Here is a 23,665-nt window from a genome sequence, read left to right as displayed (position 1 = left end):
GTCACTCAGTCACTTTCATATCCATGCTGCCACTGCCCCTTTTATTCCATGGGCTTTATCCTTGCTGACAACCTATTATGCGGCACTTTATCAAATGTCTTTTGAAAGTCCAGATACACCACATCAACCGCACTGCCCTCATCGACCCTCTCTGTTACCTCATCAAAAACTCAATCAAGTTAATTAAACACGATTTGCCTTCAACAAATCCGTGCTGCCTTTCCTTAATTAATCCACACTTGTCGAAGTGACTGTTAATTCTGTCCCGGATTATTGTTTCTAAAAGTTTCCCCACCACCGAGGTTAAACTGACCGGCCTGTAGTTGCTGGGTTTATCCTGACACCCTTTTTTGAACAAGTGTGTAACATTTGCAATTCTCCAGTCCTCTGGAACCACCCCAGTATCTCAGGTCAGATCAGGAATCAGACCTCAGGTGAAAGGACCAACTGACCTGGAGTCAGGACAGTTTCCAGTGACTGTGAATGGTCAGAGAGATGGAGCAAGCAGAAATACAACAGTTATTGGTTCCATGGTGTAATGGTGAGCACTCTGGCATTTAAATCCAGTGACTTGAATTCAAATCTCAATCAAACCTCTGTTTGACTTGTCCCAACTGATTGGCACAAGTAATAAGGCATCTAAAAGCCAATCACTGATGCTGGGCAGTTTTCTACCTTAATCAATGAGGATCAAGCTCCTGGTCTCGATTTCAGATCATAATCTCAGCCTGTCTTTCCCTTTCCCCAATCAGCAGAAGAGAAAGTTGTTTTTTGTTCAATGCTGTGTTTCACTGCAGAAAATGACAGATTTTTTTCTTGTCCGTGTCATAGAATCACAGTATCACAGAATGTTCCAGCACAGAAGGAGGACATTCGGCCCATCGTGCCTGTGCTGCTCTTTGAAAGAGCTACCCAATGGCAGCATGGAAATGAAATTGGCTATGGGACAGAAAGCAGAGAGTAGTGGTGAACGGTTGTTTTTCAGACTGGAGGGAAGTATACAGTGGTGTTCCCCAGGGGTCAGTATTAGGACCACTGCTCTTCTTGATATATATTAATGACCTGGACTTGGGTACAGAGGGTTTAATTTCATAGTTTTCAGATGACACGAAACTCAGGAATGTAGTAAACAATGTGGAGGATAGTAACAGACTTCAGGAGGATAGAGACAGACTGGTGAAATGGGCAGACACATGGCAGATGGAATTTAACACAGAGAAGTGTGAAGTGACACATTTTTGTCGGAAGAATGAGGAGAGGCAAAATAAACTAAATGGTACAATTTTAAAGGGGTTACAGGAACAGAGAGACCTGGGGGTGAATGTACACAAATCTTTGAAGGTGGCAGGACAGGTTGAGAAGACTGTTAAAAAAGGAATATAGGATTCTGGGCTTTATTAATAGAGGCACAGAGTACAAAAGCAAGAAGTACCGCGAAACATTGAAAAAACACTGGTTGGGCCTCAGCTGGAGTATTGGGTTCAGTTCTGGGCACCGCACTTTAGGAAGGATGTGAAGGCCTTAGAGAGGGTGTGGAAGAGATTTACTGGAATGGTACCAGGGATGAGGGACTTCAGTTATTGGATAGACTGGAGAAGCTGGGGTTGTTCTCATTGGAGCAGAGAAGGTTCAGAGGAGATTTGATCGAGGTGTTCAAAATCATGAAGGGTTTTGATAGAGTAAATAAAGAGAAACTGTTTCCAGTGACAGAAGGGTCGATAACCAGAGGACACAGATTTAAGGTGATCGGCAAAAGAACCAGAGGCGACATGAGGAAACATTTTTTTACACAGCGAGTTGTTCTGATCTGGAATTCACTGCCTGAAAAGGTGGTGGAAGCAGATTCAATAGTAACTTTCAAAAGGGAATTGGATAAATATTTCAAGGGAAAGAATTTACAGGGCTCTGGGGAAAGAGCAGGGGAGTGGGACTAATTGGATCGGTCTCTCAAAGAGCAGCACAGGCATGATGGGCCGAATGGCCTCCATTTGTGCTGTTACATTCGATGAAACAATGATATTTGATACAGACAAGAAAAAGATCAGACATTGTGTAATGATGTGGACTGAGAGCTCCAGTAACATGGATTGCAGGAGCAGCTCACGTGGCTGGAGGATTTTTGAATGTTATGCTCAGGAATCGATCTGTGTGCACATTTTAAAAAGTGACTCCTTTCATATGGGAAACACAGGGATTGATCCAAAACAGGTTCCACTGAGATTTGAACTCAGATCACTGGATTCAGAGTCCAGAGTGCTCACCATTACACCATGGAACCACACAGGGATTGAGTTGAGCTCCCACCATTCAAAGACACTTGGCTCTTTTCTCAGCACGGCAATGTCGATACATCACTGACCCCTCGAGGCGACTGGCAAACCTCTCCCACCAGCAAAACTGCAAGCACTGGACAATTCCATCTCCACCCTTCCACTTTGGCTCGGCCCTTTCTCATCCATACCTTCAGCTTCCCCACTCTCCCCTCTGCTCAGTATCGATGCTCAGACAATCACACAGCTACCGTCAAGTCTATCACTTCCCTCGTCACTGCTTCTGTTTCACACTGCTCAGCGCAGCTCGTATTACAGTCTTGCCGGATAATCAGTGTATAAACATTGCAAGGCACTGATGGAGAAAGTTTGGAGTGAAAAGAAAATGTAAACAATTCCTTCATTTCAAGAAACAGTGCTTTGAATTTCTACAAGTTTTCCTGCTGAATGCAGATTGCAGAGAAAAGTTCAGCAAACACCATTCTTTTGTGCAGTGAAACGCAGCATTGCACAAAAAACAACTTTCTCTGATGCTGATTGGGGAAAGGGAAAGCGGAGTGACCATTGACATCACACATGGGGCAAGTGCACTCGATGTTGGTCCGTGCATGGGCACTCGTGAACTCCTCACTGAGTGTGGTTCCATGGTGTAATGGGGAGCACTCTGGACTCTGAATCCAGTGATCTGAGTTCAAATCTCAGTGGAACATGTTTTGGATCAATCCCTGTGTTTCCTGCATGAAAGGAATCACTATTTAAAATATGTGTTTTGGTCAATTTATAAAATGCAGAATCTTCCTCCACGGGTGCCATTTGGCCTGTTGTGTCTGTGCTGGACAGAAAAGAGCTTTTCGATCTAATTCCAGCTCTTGGTCCGTAGCCTTGTAGTTTACATTTTAAAAATTATACCCTTGATACCCAAGTCCAGGTCATGAATATATATCAAAAAGAGCAGTGGTCCTAATACTGACCCCTGGGGAACATCACTGTATACTTCCCTCCAGTCTGAAAAACAACCGTTCACCACTACTCTCTGCTTTCTGTCCCTTGGACAATTTTGTATCCACGCTGGGACTGTCCGTTTTGTTGTTGATTCTTAAGCTGAAAGGATTCACCTCTTCGGGTCAGACGACGTGACCAACTGAACTGGAGACAGGAGAGATCAGTGGCTGCGAAATGTTGGAGAATTGGAGGAACTCGCACTACAGGGGGTTCCATGGTGTAATGGTGAGCACTCTGGACTCTGAATCCAGTGATCTGAGTTCAAATATCAGTCGGACCTCAATTCTTCTTGTCCCATCTGTTTGGGATAATCAAATCAAATAGCAGTTTGAAAACCACTCTCTGACATTGGGTCATATTCTGTCTTGATCAATAAGGATCAAGCTCCTTGTCTGAATTTCAGATCATAATCTGAGCTTCCCTTTCCCAAATAAGCACAAGAGAAAGTTGTTTTCTGTTCAATGCTGCATTTCACTGCAGAAAATGACAGAATCACAGTAACAATGCAGAAGGAGGCTATTCGGCCCATTGTTCTTCTGCTGCTCTTTCAAAGAACTATCCAATTCGTCTCTTTCCCCAGAGTCCTGTCAATTCTTTCCCTTCAAATATTTCTCCAATTCCCTTTTGAAAGTTACTCTTGAATCTGATTCCACCACCTTTTCAGGCAGTGAATTCCATTGAGAAATAAAATCTCCACGGGAAAAGTGATCCATCCCTGCCGAACTAAAGAAGTTAAGGATAGTATTAGATTAAAGAAGAGGCCTATAATGTTGCCAGGAAGAGTAGTAAGCCTGAGGATTGGGAGAGTTTTAGAAACCAGCAAAGGAACTGAAAGTAATTAATATCAGTAGGAAATAGTCATTGAGAAACTAATGGGACTAAAAGCTGATAAATCCCCTGGACCTGATGGTCGACATCCCAGGGTTCGAAAAGAGGTGGCTGCAGAGATAGTGGATCCATTGGTTGTGATCTTCCAGAATTCTCTAGATTCTTGAACGGTCCCAGCGAATTGGAAAGTGGCAAATGTAACCCCACTAGTCAAGAAAGGAGGGAGAAAGAAAACAGGGAACTACAGGCCAGTTAGCCTGACATCAGACATCGGGAAAATGCTGGAACCCATTATTAAGGAAGTGGTAACAGGGCACTTAGAAAATCATAATATGATCAGGCAGAGTTAACATGGTTTTATGAAAGGGAAATCGTGTTTGACAAATTTATTAGAGTTTTTTGAGGATGTAACTAACAAGGTAGATAAAGGGGAACCAGTGGATGGAGTATATTTGGATTTTCAAAAGGCATTTGATAAGGTGCCACACAAAAGGTTCTTCCACAAGATCAGGACTCGTGGGTTAACAGACAGAAAACAGAGAGTAGGGATAAACGGGTCATTCTCAGGTTGACAGGCTGTAACGAGTGGGGTATCGCAAGGATCAGTGCTTGGGCCTCAGCTATTTACAATCTATATTAATGACTTAGATGAAGGGACCGAGTGTAATGTATCCAAGTTTACTGATGATACAAAGCTGGGTGGGAAAGTAAGCTGTGAGGAGGACACATAGAGTCTGCAAAGGGATATAGACAGGTTAAGTGAGTGGGCAAGAAGGTGGCAGATGGAGTATAATGTGGGTAATGTGAGATTATTCACTTTGGTAGGAAGAATAGAAAAACAGAATATTTTATAAATGGTGAGAAACTATTAATGTTGGTGTTCAGAGAGACTTGGGTGTCCTCGTACAAGAAACACAAAAAGTTAGGATGCAGGTACAGCAAGCGATTAGGAAGTCAAATGGAATGTTGGTCTTTATTTTCTCTGCAATCTTCATTCAGCAGGCAAACTTGTAGAAATTCAAATCCCTGTTTCTTGAAATACAGGAATTGCTTGGATCGTATTCTTGCCCTCGAGCAAAATTTACATTTACTTTTCAAGCCAAACTTTCTCCATCAGTGCCTTGCAATGTTTATACACTGATTATCCGGCAAGACTGTAATACGAGCTGCGCTGAGCAGTGTGAAACAGAAGCAGTGACGAGGGAAGTGATAGACTTGACGGTAGCTGTGTGATTGTCTGAGCATCGATACTGAGCAGAGGGGAGAGTGGGGAAGCTGAAGGTATGGATGAGAAAGGGCCGAGCCAAAGTGGAAGTGTGGAGATGGAATTGTCCAGTGCTTGCAGTTTTGCTGGTGGGAGAGGTTTGCCAGTCGCCTCGAGGGGTCAGTGATGTATCGACATTGCCGTGCTGAGAAAAGAGCCAAGTGTCTTTGAATGGTGGGAGATCAACTCATCCCTGTGTGGGTTCCATGGTGTAATGGTGAGCACTCTGGACTCTGAATCCAGTGATCTGAGTTCAAATCTCAGTGGAACCTGTTTTGGATCAATCCCTGTGTTTCCCATGTGAAAGGAGTCACTTTTTAAAATGTGTCCACAGATTGATTCCTGAGGATAACATTCAAAAATCCTCCAGCCACGTGAGCTGCTCCTGCAATCCATGTTACTGGAGCTCTCAGTCCAGATCGTTGATTAATGACAAATCATAATCTCAGCCTGTCTTTCCCTTTCCCAAATCAACAGAACAGAAAGTTTGTTTTTTGTTCAATGCTGCGTTTCACTGCACAAAATGACAGATTCTTTTCTTGTCTGTATCATAGAATCTCAGTATCACAGAATGTAACAGCACAGAAGGAGGCCATTCAGCCCATCGTGCCTGTGCTGCTCCTTGAAAGACAAATCCAATTAGCCCCACACCCCTGCTCTTTCCCCAGAGCCCTCTAAATTTATTCCCTTGGATTATTTTCGATGGGGTAACAGAGAGGGTCGATGAGGTCAATGCGGTTGATGTTGTGTATATGGACTTCCAAAAGGTGCTCTCCTCAGAGCAGAGAAGGTTAACAGGAGATTTCAATGATCTGGACTGAGAGCTCCAGTAACATGGATTGCAGGAGCAGCTCACGTGGCTGGAGGATTTTTGAATGTTGTCCTCAGGAATCGATCTGTGGACACATTTTGAAAAGTGACTCTTTCCTGTGGGAAACACAGGGATTGATCCAAAACAGGTTCCACTGAGATTTGAAGTCAGATTGTTGGATTCAGAGTCCAGAGTGCTCACCATTACACCATGGAACCACACAGGAACAGAGTTGATCTCCCACCATTCAAAGACACTTGGCTCTTTTCTCAGCACGGCAATGTCGATACATCACTGACCCCTCGAGGCTTTTTGATATATATTAATGACTTGGACTTGGGTGTCAAAATTTGCAGATGAAGCAAAGCTTGGAAGTGTAGTAAACAGTGAGGAGGATAGTGATAGATTTCAAGAGGATATAGACAGGCTGGTGGAATGGGCGGACACGTAGCAGATGAAATTTAAACAGGGAAGTGCAAAGTGATACCTTTTGGCAGGAAGAATGAGGAGAGGCAATAAAAACTAAATGGTACAATTTTAAAGAGGGTGCAGGAACAGAGAGACCTGGGGGTGAATGTACACAAATCTCTGAAGGTTGCAGGACAGGTTGAGAAAGTGGTAAAAAAGTATCCGGGATCCTGGGTTTTATAAATAGAGGCACAGAGTACAAAAGCAAGGAAGTTATGATGAACTTTTATAAAACACTGGTTAGGCCATAACTGGAGTATTGTGTCCAGTCCTGGGCACTGCACTTTAGGAAGGATGTGAAGGCCTCAGAGAGGGTGTGGAAGAGATTTACTGGAATGATTCCAGGGATGAGGGACTTCAGTTACGTGGATAGACTGGAGATGCTGGGATTGTTCTCCTTGGAGCAGAGAAGGTTAAGAGGAGATTTGATCGAGGTGTTCAAAATCATGAAGGATTCTGATAAAGTAAATAAAGAGAAACTGTTCCCATTGGTGGAAGGGTCGAGAACCGGAGGACACAGATTTAAGGTGATTGGCAAAAGAACCAAAGACAACATGAGGGAAAACATTTTTACACAGCGAGTAGTTATAATCTGGAATGTTCTGCCTGGAAGGAGTTGGAAGCAGATACAATCGTGGCTTTCAAAAAGGAATTGGATAAATACTTGAAGGGAAAAAATTTGCACGACTACAGGGAAAGAGTGATGAATGGGACCAACTGGATTGCTCTTACAATGAGCCAGCACAGGCTCGATGGGCCGAATGGCCTCCTTCTGTGCTGTAACCATTCCATGATTCTATGATTCGAAGTTTACATCCCACAGAGAATTACATAGAAGGTACAGCACAGAAACAGGCCATTCGGCCCAACAGGTCCATGGTGCCTCCTCCCTCCACACTTCATCTCACCCTATCAGCAAATCCTTCTATTCCTTTCCCCTCATGTGTTTATTGAGCTTCCCCCTTTAAATGCATCTATACGAGTCGCCTCAACTACTCCTTGTGGTAACGAGTTCCACATTCTGATCACTCTCTGGGTAAAGAAGTTTCTCCTGAATTCCCGATTGGATTTATTAGTGACTATCTTATAATTATGGCCCCTAGTTCTGGTCTCCCCAACATGTCAGAACATCTTGTCTACATTTACCCTGTCAAACCCTTTCATCATCTTAAAGACCTCTATCAGGTCACCCCTCAGTCTTCCCTTTCAGAGAGAAAAGAGTCCCAGCCTGTTCAATCTTTCCTGATAGGTATAACCTCTCAGTTCTTGGATCATCCGAGTAAATCTTTTTTTCACCCTCTCCAATGATTCGATACACTTTTTATAATATGGAGACCAGAACTGTTCCCAATGCTCCAAGTGTGGTCTAACCAAGGTTATATCCAAGTTTAACATAACTTCCCTGATTTTCAATTCTGTCCCTGAAAAATGACTCCCAGTGCTCGATCTTCCTCTCTCTCCAAACTTTCTCCATCAGTGCCTTGCAATGTTCATACACTGATTATCCGGCAAGACTGTAATACGAGCTGCGCTGAGCAGTGTGAAACAGAAGCAGTGACGAGGGAAGTGATAGACTTGACGGTAGCTGTGTGATTGTCTGAGCATCGATACTGAGCAGAGGGGAGAGTGGGGAAGCTGAAGGTATGGATGAGAAAGGGCCGAGCCAAAGTGGAAGGGTGGAGATGGAATTGTCCAGTGCTTGCAGTTTTGCTGGTGGGAGAGGTTTGCCAGTCGCCTCGAGGGGTCAGTGATGCATCGACATTGCCGTGCTGAGAAAAGAGCCAAGTGTCTTTGAATGGTGGGAGCTCAGCTCAATCAATGTGTGGGTTCCATGGTGTAATGGTGAGCACTCTGGACTCTGAGTTCAAATCTCAGTGGGACCTGTTTTGGATCAATCCCTGTGTTTCCCATATGAAAGGAGTCACTTTTTAAAATGTGTCCACAGATCGATTCCTGAGTATAACATTCAAAAATCCTCCAGCCACGTGAGCTGCTCCTGCAATCCATGTTACTGGAGTTCTCTGTTCTAAGGAGAACAATCCCAGCTTCTCCAGTCTCTCCACATAACTGAAGTCCCTCATCCCTGGTCCCATTCGAGTAAATCTCTTCCACACCCTCTCTAAGGCCTTCACATCCTTCCTAAAGTGCGGTGCCCAGAATTGAACCCAATAGTTCAGCTGAGGCCTAACCTGTGTTTTATAAAACTTTAGCGTAACTTCCTTGCTTATGAACTCTATGTCTCTATTAATAAAGCCCAGGATATCATTTGCCTTTTTAACAGCCTTCTCAACTTTCCCTGAAAACTTCAAAGATTTGTGTACATTCACCCCCAGGTCTCTCTGTTCCTGTAACCCCTTTAAAATTGTACCATTTAGTTTCTATTGCCTCTCCTCATTCTTCCTATCAAAATTTATCACTTCACACTTCTTTGTGTTAAATTCCATCTGCCATGTGTCTGCCCATTTCACCAATCTGTCTATATCCTCCTGAAGTCTGTTACTATCCTCCACATTGTTTACTACATTCCTGAGTTTCGTGTCATCTGCAAACTTTGAAATTATACCCTCTATACCCAAGTCCAGGTCATTAATATATGTCAAAAGAGCAGTGTTCCTAATACTGACCCCTGGGGAACACCACTGTATACTTCCCTCCAGTCCGAAAAACAACCGTTCACCACTACTCTCTGTTTCCTGTCTCTTCGCCAATTTTGTATCCATGCTGCCCACTGTCCCTTTTATTCTGTGGGTTTCTACTTTGCTGACAAGCCTGTTATATGGCACTTTATTAAATGCCTTTTGGAAGTCCATATACACAACATCAACCGCATTGCCCTCATCGACCCTCTCTGTTACCTCATCAAAAATAATCGAAGGGAAAGAATTTACGGGGCTCTGGGGAAAGAGCAGGGCTGTGGGTCTAATTGGATCGGTCTCTCAAAGAGCAGCATGGACACGATGGGCCGAATCGCCTCCTTCTGTGCTGGAACATTCTCTGATACTGTAATTCGGGCAAGAAAACAATCTGACATTTTGTGCATTGAAACACAACATTGAACAAAAAACAACTGTCTCTTCGGCTGATTTGGGAAAGACAGGCTGAGGTTAAGATCTGAAAACTGGACCACATGATCGATACTCATTGATTAAGGCAGAAAAATGCCAGGCAACGATTGGCTTCCAGATGCCTTTCACTTGTCAACGGGGACAAAAAGAACTCAGGTTCCACTGACATTTGAACTCAGATCACTGGATTCAGAGTCCAGAGGGCTCACCATGACACCATGGGCAGGACTGGAACCAATGTCCTAGGGGGAGTGTTTGCTAGTGCTGTTGGGGAGGGTTTAAACTAATGTGGCAGGGGGATGGGAACCGATGCAGGAAGTCAGTGGGAAATAAAGTGGTGACAGAAACAAAAGGCAGTAAGGGAGAGTGTACAGAACATGACCGGACAGATGGTCTGAGAAAGCAGGGCAAAGACCAAGGGAAGACTAGATTAAACTGCATTTATTTCAATGCAAGAAGTCTGATGGGCAAGGCAGATGAACTCAGGGCATGGATGGGTACATGGGACTGGGATGTTATAGCTATTACTGAAACATGGCTAAGGGAGGGGCAGGACTGGCAGCTCAATGTTCCAGGGTACAGATGCTATAGGAAAGATAGAGCAGGAGGTAAGAGAGGAGGGGGAGTTGCGTTCTTGATTAGGGAGAACATCACGGCAGTAGTGAGAGGGGATATATCCGAGGGTTCGCCCACTGAGTCCATATGGGTAGAACTGAAAAATAAGAAGGGAGAGATCACTTTGATAGGATTGTACTACAGACCCCCAAATAGTCAACGGGAAATTGAGGAGCAAATATGTAAGGAGATTACAGACAGCTGCAAGAAAAATAGGGTGGTAATAGTAGGGGACTTTAAACTTCCCAACATTGACTGGGACAGCCATAGCATTAGGGGCTTGGATGGAGAGAAATTTGTTGAGTGTATTCAGGAGGAATTTCTCATTCAGTATGTGGATGGCCCGACTAGAGAGGGGGCAAAACTTGACCTCCTCTTGGGAAATAAGGAAGGGCAGGTGACAGAAGTGTTAGTGAGGGATCACTTTGGGACCAGTGATCATAATTCCATTAGTTTTAAGATAGCTATGGAGAAGGATAGGTCTGGCCCAAAAGTTAAAATTCTAAATTGGGGAAAGGCCAATTTTGATGGTATTAGACAGGAACTTTCAGAAGTTGATTGGGAGAGTCTGTTGGCAGGCAAAGGGACGTCTGGTAAGTGGGAGGCTTTCAAAAGTGTGTTAACCAGGGTTCAGGTTAAGCACATTCCTTATAAAGTGAAGGGCAAGGCTGGTAGAAGTAGGGAACCTTGGATGACTCGGGAGATTGAGGCACTAGTCAAAAATAAGAAGGAGGCATATGACATGCATAGGCAGCTGGGATCAAGTGGATCCCTTGAAGAGTATAGAGATTGCCGGAGTAGAGTTAAGAGAGAAATCAGGAGGGCAAAAAGGGGATATGAGATTGCTTTGGCAGATCAGGCAAAGGTGAATCCAAAGAGCTTCTACAAATACATAAAGGGCAAAAGGGTAACTAGGGAGAGAGTAGGGCCTCTTAAGGATCAACAAGGTCATCTAAGTGCGGAACCACAAGAGATGGGTGAGATCCTGAATGAATATTTCACATCGGTATTTACGGTTGAGAAAGGCATGGATGTTAGGGAACTTGGGGAAATAAATAGTGATGTCTTGAGGAGTGTACATATTACAGAGAGGGTGGTGCTGGAAGTCTTAACGCGCATCAAGGTAGATAAATCTCCGGGACCTGATGAAATGTATCCCAGGACGTTATGGGAGGTTAGGGAGGAAATTGCGGGTCCCCAAGCAGAGATATTTGAATTATCCACCGCTACAGGTGAGGTGCCTGAAGATTGGAGGGTAGCAAATGTTGTGCCTTTGTTTAAGAAGGGCGGCAGGGAAAAGCCTGGGAACTACAGACCAGTGAGCCTGACATCTGTAGTGGGTAAGTTGTTAGAGGGTATTCTGAGGGACAGAATCTACAGGCATTTGGAGAGGCAGGGACTAATTAGGAACAGTCAGCATGGTTTTGTGAGAGGAAAATCATGTCTCACGAATTTGATTGAGTTTTTTGAAGGGGTAACCAAGAAGATAGATGAGGGCTGTGCAGTAGACGTGGTCTACATGGACTTCAGCAAAGCATTTGACAAGGTACCGCATGGTAGGTTGTTACATAAGGTTAAATCTCATGGGATCCAAGGTGAGGTAGCCAATTGGATACAAAATTGGCTTGACGACAGAAGACAGAGGGTGGTTGTCGAGGGTTGTTTTTCAAACTGGATGCCTGTGTCCAGCGGTGTGCCTCAGGGATCGGTGCTGGGTCCGCTGTTATTTGTTATTTATATTAATGATTTGGATGAGAATTTAGGAGGCATGGTTAGTAAGTTTGCAGATGACACCAAGATTGGTGGCATTGTGGACAGTGAAGAAGGTTATCTAGGATTGCAACGGGATCTTGATAAATTGGGCCAGTGGGCCGATGAATGGCAGATGGAGTTTAATTTAGATAAATGTGAGGTGATGCATTTTGGTAGATCGAATCGGGCCAGGACCTACTCCGTTAATGGTAGGGCGTTGGGGAGAGTTATAGAACAAAGAGATCTAGGAGTACAGATTCATAGCTCCTTGAAAGTGGAGTCACAGGTGGATAGGGTGGTGAAGAAGGCATTCAGCATGCTTGGTTTCATTGGTCAGAACATCGAATGCAGGAGTTGGGATGTCTTGTTGAAGTTGTACAGGGCATTGGTGAGGCCACACTTGGAGTACTGTGTACAGTTCTGGTCACCCTATTATAGAAAGGATATTATTAAACTAGAAAGAGTGCAGAAAAGATTTACTAGGATGCTACCGGGACTTGATGGTTTGACTTACAGGGAGAGGTTAGACAGACTGGGACTTTATTCCCTGGAGAGTAGGAGGTTAAGGGGTGATCTTATAGAAGTCTATAAAATAATGAGGGGCATAGATAAGGTCGATAGTCAAAATCTTTCCCCAAAGGTAGGGGAGTCTATAACGAGGGGGCACAGATTTAAGGTGAGAGGGGAGAGATACAAAAGGATCCAGAGGGGCAATTTTTTCACTCAAAGGGTGGTGAGTGTCTGGAACGAGCTGCCAGAGGCAGTAGTAGAGGCGGGTACAATTTTGTCTTTTAAAAAGCATTTGGACAGTTACATGGGGAAGATGGGTATCGAGGGATATGGGCCAAGTGCAGGCAATTGGGACTAGCTTAGTGGTATAAACTGGGCGACATGGACATGTTGGGCCGAAGGGCCTGTTTCCATGTTGTAACTTCTATGATTCTATGATTCTATGAATTCTGGGCACCGCACTTTAGGAAGGATGTGAAGGCCTTAGAGAGGGTGCAGAAGAGATTTACTAGAATGGTTCCAGGGATGAGGGACTTCAGTTCCGTGGATAGACTGGAGAAGCTGGGGTTGTTCTCCTCAGAACAGAGAAGGTTAAGAGGAGATTTGATTGAGGTGTCCAAAATCATGAAGGGTTTTGATAGAGTAAATAAAGAGAAACTGTTTCCAGTGACAGAAGGGTCAGTAACCAGAGGACACAGATTTAAGGTGATCGGCAAAAGAACCAGAGGCGACATGAGGAAACATTTTTTTACACAGCGAGTTGTTCTGATCTGGAATTCACTGCATGAAAAGGTGGTGGAAGCAGATTCAATAGTAACTTTCAAAAGGGAATTGGATAAATATTTGAGAGTTAATTACTTACAGGGCTCTGGGGAAAGAGCAGGGGAGTGGGACTAACTGGATTGCTCGTTCAAAGAGCCAGAACAGGCACGATGGTCCGAATGGCCTCCTTCTGTGCTGGAACATTCTGTGATACTGTGATTCTATGACAAGGACAAGAAATAAATCTGTAATTTTCTGCAGTGAAACACAGCATTGCACAAAAAACAACTTTCTCTTCTGCTGATGACAGAAAGACAGGCTGAAATCCAGAAGCTCAATCCTCATTGATTCAGGCAGAAAACTGCCCAGGAGCAGTGATTAGTTTTCAGGTGTTTTTAATTTGTTTGTCCCAAACAGCTGGAACAAAAAGAACTCAAGTTCACATTAAGGTTTGAACTCAGATCACTGGATTCAGAGTCCAGAGTGCTCACCATTACACCATGGAACCCCCACAGGGATTGAGTTGATCTCCCACCATTCAAAGACACTTGGCTCTTTTCTCAGCACGGCAATGTCGATACATCACTGACCCCTCGAGGCGACTGGCAAACCTCTCCCACCAGCAAAACTGCAAGCACTGGACAATTCCATCTCCACACTTCCACTTTGGCTCGGCCCTTTCTCATCCATACCTTCAGCTTCCCCACTCTCCCCTCTGCTCAGTATCGATGCTCAGACAATCACACAGCTACCGTCAAGTCTATCACTTCCCTCGTCACTGCTTCTGTTTCACACTGCTCAGCGCAGCTCGTATTACAGTCTTGCCAGATAATCAGTGTATAAACATTGCAAGGCACTGATGGAGAAATTTTGGAGTGAAAAGGAAATGTAAACAATTCCTTCATTTCTAGAAACAGTGCTTTGAATTTCTACAAGTTTTCCTGCTGAATGCAGATTGCAGAGAAAAGTTCAGCAAACACCATTCTTTTGTGCAGTGAAACGCAGCATTGCACAAAAAACAACTTTCTCTGCTGCTGATTGGGGAAAGGGAAAGCGGAGTGACCATTGACATCACACATGGGGCAAGTGCACTCGATGTTGGTCTGTGCATGGGCACTCGTTAACTCCTCACTGAGTGTGGTTCCATGGTGTAATGGGGAGCACTCTGGACTCTGAATCCAGTGATCTGAGTTCAAATCTCAGTGGAACCTGTTTTGGATCAATCCCTGGGTTTCCCATACAAAAGCAGTAATAATTTAAAATATGCACACAGGTCAATTAATAGAACCATTGAAATTTGCTCCTCTGAAGGATGCATTCAGCCCATTGTGTCTGTCGTGGCCAGAATATTGCTATTCCATCTCAAGCCACTTCCCAGCTCTTGGTCCGTAGCCTTGTAGTTTACGGCACTTCAGGTGCATATCCAAGTACCTTTTAAATGAGTTGAGGGTTTCTGCCTCTTCCACCCTTTCAGGCAGTGAGTTCCAGACTCCCACCACCCTCTGGGTGAAAACATTTCTCCTCAGCTCCCCTCTAATCCTTCTACCAATTACTTTAAATCTATGCCCCCTGGTTATTGACCTGTCTGCTAAGGGAAATAGGTCCTTCCTGTCCACTCTATCGAGGCCCCTCATAATACACCTCAATTAAATCTCCCCTCAGCCTCCTCTGTTAGAAAGAAAACAACCCCAGCCGATCCAATCTTTCCTCACAGCTAAAATTCTCCAGTCCTGGCAACATCCTCGTAAATCTCCTCTGTACCCTCTCTAGTGCAATCACATCTTTCCTGTAATGTGGTGACCAGAACTGTACACAGTACTCAAGCTGTGGCCTAACCAATGTTTTATACAGATCTCCCTGCTCTTATATTCTTTGCCTTGGGTAATTAAGGAAAGTATTCGATATACCTTTTTAATGTCCTTATCCACCTGTCCTGCTACCTTCAGGGATCTGTGGACATGCACTCCAAGGTCCCTCACTTCCTCTACACCTCTCAGTATCCTCCCATTTATTGTCCATTCCCTTGCCTTGTTTGCTCTCTCCAATTGCATCACCTCACATGTCTATGGATTGAATTCCATTTGCCACTTTTCTGCCCACCTGACCAGTCCATTGATATCTTCCTGCAGTCGACAGCTTTCCTCCTCACTATCAACCACATGGTTCATCTGCCATGTGTCTGCCCATTTCACCAGTCTGTCTCTATCCTCCTGAAGTCTGTTGCTATCCTCCACATTGTTTACTACATTCCTGAGTTTCGTGTCATCAGCAAACTATGAAATTATACCCTCTATACCCAAGTCCAGGCCATTAATATATATCAAGAAGAGCAGTGGTCCTAATACTGACCCCTGGGGGACACCACTGTATACTTCCCTCCAGTCTGAAAAACAACCGTTCACCACTCCTCTCTGTTTCCTGACTCTTCACCACTTTTGTATCCATGCTCCCACTGCCCCTTTTATTCCATGGGCTTCAAATTTGCTGACAAGCCTGTTATGTGGCACTTTTTCAAATGCCTTTTGGAAGTCCATATACACAACATCAACCGCATTGCCCTCATCGACCCTCTCTGTTACCTCATCAAAAATAATCGAAGGGAAAGAATTGACAGGGCTCTGGAGAAAGAGCAGGGGTGTGGGACTAATTGGATCGGTCTCTCAAAGAGCCAGCACAGGCACGATGGGCCGAATGTCCTCCTTCTGTGCTGGAACATTCGATGATACTGTGATTCCATGACACGGACAAGAAAAAAATCTGTCATTTTCTGCAGTGAAACTCAGCATTGAACAAAAAACAACTTTCTCTGCTGCTGATTGGGGAAAGGGAAAGACAGGCTGAGATTATGATCTGAAATCGAGACCAGGAGCTCGATCCTCATTGATTGAGGCAGAAAACTGCCCTGCAGTGATTGGTTTCCAGGTGCCTTTTACTTAATTATCCCAAACAGCTGGGACAAGAAGAATTCAGATTCCACCAAGATTTGAACTCAGATCACTGGATTCAGAGTCCAGAGTGCTCACCATTACACCGTGGAACTGAGACTTTATGTCTTTAGAAAACTCTACTTTCTCCAGCTCTCCGAACATTCACAGAAACTGGAATCTCTCCTCACTCCAGTTCAGTGGGACTTGATGTCTGACGTGAAGAGGTGAATCCTTTCAACTTCAGAATTAAAATTCACAGCCAAGAAAGAAATCAGACATCGAGCAATGATCTGGACTGAGAGCTCCAGCAAACAGGAGCAGCTCACGCGGCTGGAGGATTTTTGAATGTTATATTCAGGAATCGATCTGTCTGCACATTTTAAAAAGTGACTCCTTTCACATGGGAAACACAGGGATTGATCCAAAACAGGTTCCACTGAGATTTGAACTCAGATCACTGGATTCAGAGTCCAGAGTGCTCCCCATTACACCATGGAACCCACACAGGGATTGAGCTGAGCTCCCACCATTCAAAGACACTTGGCTCTTTTCTCAGCACGGCAATGTCGATACATCACTGACCCCTCGAGGCGACTGGCAAACCTCTCCCACCAGCAAAACTGCAAGCACTGGACAATTCCATCTCCACCCTTCCACTTTGGCTCGGCCCTTTCTCATCCATACCTTCAGCTTCCCCACTCTCCCCTCTGCTCAGTATCGATGCTCAGACAATCACACAGCTACCGTCAAGTCTATCACTTCCCTCGTCACTGCTCCTGTTTCACACTGCTCAGCGCAGCTCGTATTACAGTCTTGCCGGATAATCAGTGTATAAACATTGCAAGGCACTGATGGAGAAAGTTTGGAGAGAGAGGAAGATCGAGCACTGGGGTTCATTTCTAGAGGGATAGAATTGAAAAGCAGGGAAGTTATGTTAAACTTGGATAGAACCTTGGTTAGACCACACTTGGAGCATTGGGAACAGTTCTGGTCTCCATATTATAAAAAGTGTATCGAATCATTGGAGAGGGTGAAAAAAAGATTTACTCGAATGATCCAAGAACTGAGAGGTTATACCTGTCAGGAAAGATTGAACAGGCTGGGACTCTTTTCTCTGGAAACGTGAAGACTGAGGGGTGACCTGATAGAGGTCTTTAAGATTATGAAAGGGTTTGACAGGGTGAATGTAGACAAGATGTTCTGACTTGTGGGGAGACCAGAACTGGGGGCCATAAATATAAGATAGTCAGTAATAAATCCAATCGGGAATTTCGGAGAAACTTCTTTGCTCAGTGAGTGGTGAGAATGTGGAACTCGTTACCACAAGGAGTAGTTGAGGTGACTCGTATCGATGCATTTAAAGGGGGAAGCTCAATAAACACATGAGGGGAAAGGAATAGAAGGATATGCTGATAGGGTGAGCTGAATTCAGGTGGGAGGAGGCACCATGGACCTGTTGGGCCGAATGGCCTGTTTCTCTGCTGTACCTTCTATGTAATTCTCTATAAGATATCAACTTCAAATCAAAGAATCATAGAATCGTTACAGCACAGAATGAGGCCATTCAGATTCCCTTTATTAATCCACACTGAAGGGGAAGTTTGGGATTGATCCAACTCAGGGTCCATTGAGATTTGAATTCAGATCGGTGGATTCAGAGTTTAGAGAGCTCACCATTACACCATGGAACCACAAACTGTAAAGAGTTTCCTTTCTCCAGCTCTCTGACCATTCACAGTCACTGATCTCTCCTCACTCCAGATCAGTGGGTCCTGTCGTCTGATGTGAAGAGGTGAATCCTTTCAACTTAAGAATTAACAATTAAAGGGACAGTCCCAGCGTGGATACAAAATTGGCTAAAGGACAGAAAGCAGAGAGTAGTGGTTAACGGTTATAGACTGTGGTGTTCCCCAAGAGTGGATATCAGGACCACTGCTCTTTTTGATATATATTAATGACCAAGACTTGGGTATAGAGGGTATAATTTCATATTTTGCAGGTGACCCGAAACTCGGGAATGTAGTAAACAATGTGGAGGATAGTAACAGACTTCAGGAGGATAGAGACAGACTGGTGAAATGGGCAGACACATGGCAGATAACCGTGTCGTTGATAGTGAGGTAGAAAGCTGTCGACTGCAGGAAGATATCAATGGACTGCTCAGGTGGGCAGAAAAGTGGCAAATGGAATTCAATCCAGAGAAGTGTGAGGTAATGGATTTGGGGAGAGCAAACAAGGCAAGGGAATAGACAATAAATGGGAGGATACTGAGAGCTGTAGAGGAAGTGAGGGACCTTGGAGTGCAAGTCCACAGATCCCTGAAGGTAGCAGGACAGGTCGATAAGGTGGTTAAAAAGGCAAACAGTTGAGGGGTGATTTAATTGAGGTGTATTATGAGGGGCCTCGATAGAGTGGACAGGAAGGACCTATTTCCCTTAGCAGAGAGATCAGTGAGCAGAAGGCATAGATTTTAAAGTAATTGGTACAAGGATTAGAGGGAAATGTTTTCACCCAGAGGGTGGTGGGAGTCTGGAACTCACAACCTGAAAGGGTGGAAGAGGCAGAAACCCTCAACTCATTCAAAAAGGTACTTGGATATGAACTTGAAGTGCCGTAAACTACAAGGCTACGGACCAAGAGCTGGAAAGTGGCTTGACAAAGAAAAGCAATATTCTGGCCACGACAAACACAATGGGCTGAATGGCATCCTTCAGAGCAGTAAATTTCAATGGTTCTGTTAATTGACCTGTGCACATATTTTAAATTATTATTGCTTTTGCATGGGAAACCCAGGGATTGATCCAAAACAGGCCCCAGAGAGATTTGAACTCAGATCACTGGATTCAGAGTCCAGAGTGCTCCCCATTACACCATGGAACCACACTCAGTGAGGAGTTAACGAGTGCCCATGCACAGACCAACATCGAGTGCACTTGCCCCATGTGTGATGTCAATGGTCACTCCGCTTTCCCTTTCCCCAATCAGCAGCAGAGAAAGTTGTTTTTTGTGCAATGCTGCGTTTCACTGCACAAAAGAATGGTGTTTGCTGAACTTTTCTCTGCAATCTGCATTCAGCAGGTAAACTTGTAGAAATTCAAAACACCGTTTCTTGAAATGAAGGAATTGTTTACATTTTCTTTTCACTCCAAACTTTCTCCATCAGTGCCTTGCAATGTTTATACACTGATTATCCGGCAAGACTGTAATACGAGCTGCGCTGAGCAGTGTGAAACAGAAGCAGTGACGAGGGAAGTGATAGACTTGACGGTAGCTGTGTGATTGTCTGAGCATCGATACTGAGCAGAGGGGAGAGTGGGGAAGCTGAAGGTATGGATGAGAAAGGGCCGAGCCAAAGTGGAAGTGTGGAGATGGAATTGTCCAGTGCTTGCAGTTTTGCTGGTGGGAGAGGTTTGCCAGTCGCCTCGAGGGGTCAGTGATGTATCGACATTGCCGTGCTGAGAAAAGAGCCAAGTGTCTTTGAATGGTGGGAGATCAACTCAATCCCTGTGTGGGTTCCATGGTGTAATGGGGAGCACTCTGGACTCTGAATCCAGTGATCTGAGTTCAAATCTCAGTGGGACCTGTTTTGGATCAATCCCTGTGTTTCCCATATGAAAGGAGTCACTTTTTAAAATGTGTCCACAGATCGATTCCTGAGTATAACATTCAAAAATCCTCCAGCCACGTGAGCTGCTCCTGCAATCCATGTTACTGGAGCTCTCAGTCCACATCATTGCACAATGAAAGAATGTTTTCTTCTCTGTATCAAAGGGTCACAGTATCATAGAATGTTACAGCACAGAAGGAGGCCATTCGGCCCATTGTGCCTGTGCCAGCTCCATGTGAGCACGATCCATAAGACCAAAAGAGATCGGAGCAGGAGCAGTCCATTCGGCCCCTCGAGCCTGCTCCGCCATTTAATGAGATCATGGCTGATCTGATTTTTACCTCAACTCCACTTTCCTGCCCTTTCCCCATATCCTTTGACTCCCTTGCTGATCAAAAATGTGTTTAACTCAGCCTTGAATGTATTCAATGACTCAGCCTCCACAGCTTTTTGGAGTAAAGAATTCCAAAGATTCACAACCCACTGGGAGAAGAAATTCCTCCTCATTTCCATCTTAAACGGGCGACCCCTTATTCTGAGACTATGCCCCTAGTTTTAGATTCCCCCATGAGGGGTAACATCCTCTGAGCATCTACCCTATCGAGTCCCCTCAGAATCTTGTATGTTTCAATAAGATCTCCTCTCATTGAGGAGATGAGAGCAGATCCTTCAATTAGTCCCACAAACCTACTCTTCCCCAGAGTCCTGCAAATTCTTTCCCTTCAAATATTGATCCAATTCCCTTTTGAAAGTTACTATTGAATCTGCTTCCACCACCTTTTCAGGCAGTGAATTCCAGATCAGAACAACTCGCTGTGTAAAAAAATGTTTCCTCATCTCGCCTCTGGTTCTTTTGCCGATCACCTTAAATCTGTGTCCTCTGGTTACCGACCCTTCTGTCACTGGAAACAGATTCTCAGACTGGAGGGAGGTGTACAGTGCTCTTCCCCAGGATTTTATATGAAGACCACTGCTCTTTTTGATATATATTAATGGCCTGGAGTTGGGTACAGAGGGTATAATTTCCAAGTTTGCCGATGATATGAAACTCAGGAATGTAGTAAACAATGTGGAGGATAGTAACAGACTTCAGGAGGATATAGACAGACTGGTGAAATGGGCAGACACATGGCAGATGGAATTTAACACAGAGAAGTGTAAAGTGACACTTTTTGGCAAGAATGAAGAGAGGCAAAATAAACTAAATGGTACAATTTTCAAGGGGCTACAGGAGCAGAGAGACCTGGGGGTGAATGAACACAAATCTTTGAAGACGGCAGGACAGGTTGAGATGGCTGTTAAAAAGCAAAAGGGATCCTGGGTTTTATTAATTGAGGCATAAAGTACAAAAGCAAGGAAGTTATGCTGAACCTTTATAAAATACTGTTCGGGCCTCAGTTGGAGTATTGGGTTCAATTCTGGGCACCGTACTGGAGAATCTGGGATTGTTCTCCTCAGAGCAGAGAAGGTTAAGAGGAGATTTGATCGAGGTGTTCAAAATCATGAAGGGTTTTGATAGAGTAAATAAAGAGAAACTGTTTCCAGTGACAGAAGGGTCGGTAACCAGAGGACACAGATTTAAGGTGATCGGCAAAAGAACCAGAGGCGACATGAGGAAACATTTTTTGACACAGCGAGTTGTTCTGATCTGGAATTCACTGCCTGAAAAGGTGGTGGAAGCAGATTCAATAGTAACTTTCAAAAGGGAATTGGATAAATATTTGAAGGGAAGAAATTTGCAGGGCTCTGGGGAAAGAGCAGGGAATGGGACTAACTGGATTGCCCTGCAAAGTGCCAGCACAGGCTCGATGGGCCGAATGGCCTCCTTCTGTGCTGTAACCATTCTATGATTCCATGATTCTACATTTACATCCGACAGAGAATTACATCGAAGGTACAGCACAGAAACAGGCCATTCGGCCCAACAGGTCCATGGTGCCTCCTCCCTCCACATTTCATCTAATGCCATTCGTATATCCTTCCATTACTTGCTGCCTCATGTGTTTACCTCGGTTCCCCCTTCAATGCATCGATACGAGTCGCCTCAACTACTCCTTGTGATACTGAGTTCCACATTCTCACCACTCACTGGGTAATGAAGTTTCTCCTGAATTCCCGATTGGATTTATTACTGACGATCTTATATTTATGGGCCCTAGTTCTGGTCTTTCCCGCAAGTCAGAACATCTTGTCTCCATCTACCCTGTCAAACCCTTTCAGAATCTTAAAGACCTCTATTAGGTCACCCCTCAGTCTTCTCTTTTCTGGAGAAAAGAGTCCCAGCCTGTTCAATCTTTCCTGACAGGTATAACCTCTCAGTTCTTGTAACATCCGAGTAAATCTTTTTTTCACCTTCTCCAATCATTCTATACACTTTTTACAATATGGAGACCAGAACTGTTCCCAATACTCCAAGTGTGGTCGAACCAAGGTTCTATCCAAGTTTAACATAACTTCCCTTGCTTTTCAATTCTATCCCTCGAGAAATGACTCCCAGTGCTCGATCTTCCTCTCTCTCCAAACTTTCTCCATCAGTGCCTTGCAATGTTTATACACTGATTATCCGGCAAGACTGTAATACGAGCTGCGCTGAGCAGTGTGAAACAGGAGCAGTGACGAGGGAAGTGATAGACTTGACTGTAGCTGTGTGATTGTCTGAGCATCGATACTGAGCAGAGGGGAGAGTGGGGAAGCTGAAGGTATGGATGAGAAAGGACCGAGCCAAATTGGAAGGGTGGAGATGGAATTGTCCAGTGCTTGCAGTTTTGCTGGTGGGAGAGGTTTGCCAGTCGCCTCGAGGGGTCAGTGATGCATCGACATTGCCGTGCTGAGAAAAGAGCCAAGTGTCTTTGAATGGTGGGAGCTCAACTCAATCCCTGTGTGGGTTCCATGGTGTAATGGTGAGCACTCTGGACTCTGAATCCAGTGATCTGAGTTCAAATCTCAGTGGGACCTGTTTTGGATCAATCCCTGTGTTTCCCATATGAAAGGAGTCACTTTTTGAAATGTGTCCACAGATCGATTCCTGAGTATAACATTCAAAAATCCTCCAGCCACGTGAGCTGCTCCTGCAATCCATGTTACTGGAGCTCTCAGTCCAGATCATTGCTCGATGACAGTTTTTTTTCTCAGCTGTGAATGTTAATTCTTAAGTTGAAAAGATTCACCTCTTCACGTCAGACGTCAAGTCCCACTGAACTGGAGTGAGGAGAGATTCCAGTTTCTGTGAACGGTCGGAGAGCTGGAGAAAGTAGAGTTTTCTCAGAGCTAAATGTTCAGTTCCATGGTGTAATGTTGAGCACTCTGGACATTGAATTCAACAAATCGAGTTAAACCTCCCTTTTTGTTCTCCCATCTGTTTGAAAATATGGGACAAACAAATAAAATGCACCTGGAACCCAATCATTGCTCCTGGACAGTTTTCTGCCTCAATCAATGAGGATCGAGCTCCTGGTCTCGATTTCAGAGCATAATCTCAGCCTGTCTTTCTATAGTCTATCATCGGTCCATTGTATCTCTTTGAGAGACCGATCCAATTAGTCCCACTCCCCTGCTCTTTCCCCTCAGGTCTTTAAATTATTTCCCTTCAAATATTTATCCAATTCCCTTTTGAAAGTTACTATTGAATCTGTTTCCACCACCTTTTCAGGCAGTGAATTCCAGATCAGAACAACTCGCTGTGTAAAAAAATGTTTCCTCATGTCGCCTCTGGTTCTTTTGCCGATCACCTTAAATCTGTGTCCTCTGGTTACTGACCCTTCTGTCACTGGAAACAGTTTCTCTT

At 44.4% G+C, this 23,665-nt stretch overlaps 7 non-coding genes across 7 annotated transcripts; 5 read left to right on the top strand and 2 right to left on the bottom strand.

Annotated features, from left to right (window-relative positions):
• Positions 1 to 2,206: 2,206 nt before the first annotated feature.
• Positions 2,207 to 2,278, bottom strand: trnaq-cug (transfer RNA glutamine (anticodon CUG)). Its single transcript has one exon. It is a non-coding gene; the product is annotated as a tRNA-Gln (tRNA).
• Positions 2,279 to 2,908: 630 nt separating this feature from the next.
• On the top strand, positions 2,909 to 2,980 carry trnaq-cug (transfer RNA glutamine (anticodon CUG)). The gene has a single exon. It is a non-coding gene; the product is annotated as a tRNA-Gln (tRNA).
• A 2,584-nt stretch (positions 2,981 to 5,564) lies between these two features.
• Positions 5,565 to 5,636, top strand: trnaq-cug (transfer RNA glutamine (anticodon CUG)). The gene has a single exon. It is a non-coding gene; the product is annotated as a tRNA-Gln (tRNA).
• Positions 5,637 to 14,486: 8,850 nt separating this feature from the next.
• Positions 14,487 to 14,558, top strand: trnaq-cug (transfer RNA glutamine (anticodon CUG)). Its single transcript has one exon. It is a non-coding gene; the product is annotated as a tRNA-Gln (tRNA).
• A 2,144-nt stretch (positions 14,559 to 16,702) lies between these two features.
• trnaq-cug (transfer RNA glutamine (anticodon CUG)) lies at positions 16,703 to 16,774 on the bottom strand. The gene has a single exon. It is a non-coding gene; the product is annotated as a tRNA-Gln (tRNA).
• A 3,011-nt stretch (positions 16,775 to 19,785) lies between these two features.
• trnaq-cug (transfer RNA glutamine (anticodon CUG)) lies at positions 19,786 to 19,857 on the top strand. Its single transcript has one exon. It is a non-coding gene; the product is annotated as a tRNA-Gln (tRNA).
• A 2,907-nt stretch (positions 19,858 to 22,764) lies between these two features.
• On the top strand, positions 22,765 to 22,836 carry trnaq-cug (transfer RNA glutamine (anticodon CUG)). Its single transcript has one exon. It is a non-coding gene; the product is annotated as a tRNA-Gln (tRNA).
• Positions 22,837 to 23,665: the final 829 nt, after the last annotated feature.

The sequence above is a fragment of the Heptranchias perlo genome, unplaced genomic scaffold (genome assembly GCF_035084215.1).
Source record: "Heptranchias perlo isolate sHepPer1 unplaced genomic scaffold, sHepPer1.hap1 HAP1_SCAFFOLD_526, whole genome shotgun sequence".
Lineage (NCBI taxonomy): Eukaryota > Metazoa > Chordata > Chondrichthyes > Hexanchiformes > Hexanchidae > Heptranchias > Heptranchias perlo.
Note: the sequence above shows the minus strand (reverse complement) of the source record. Positions and strands in the feature narration are given on the sequence as shown.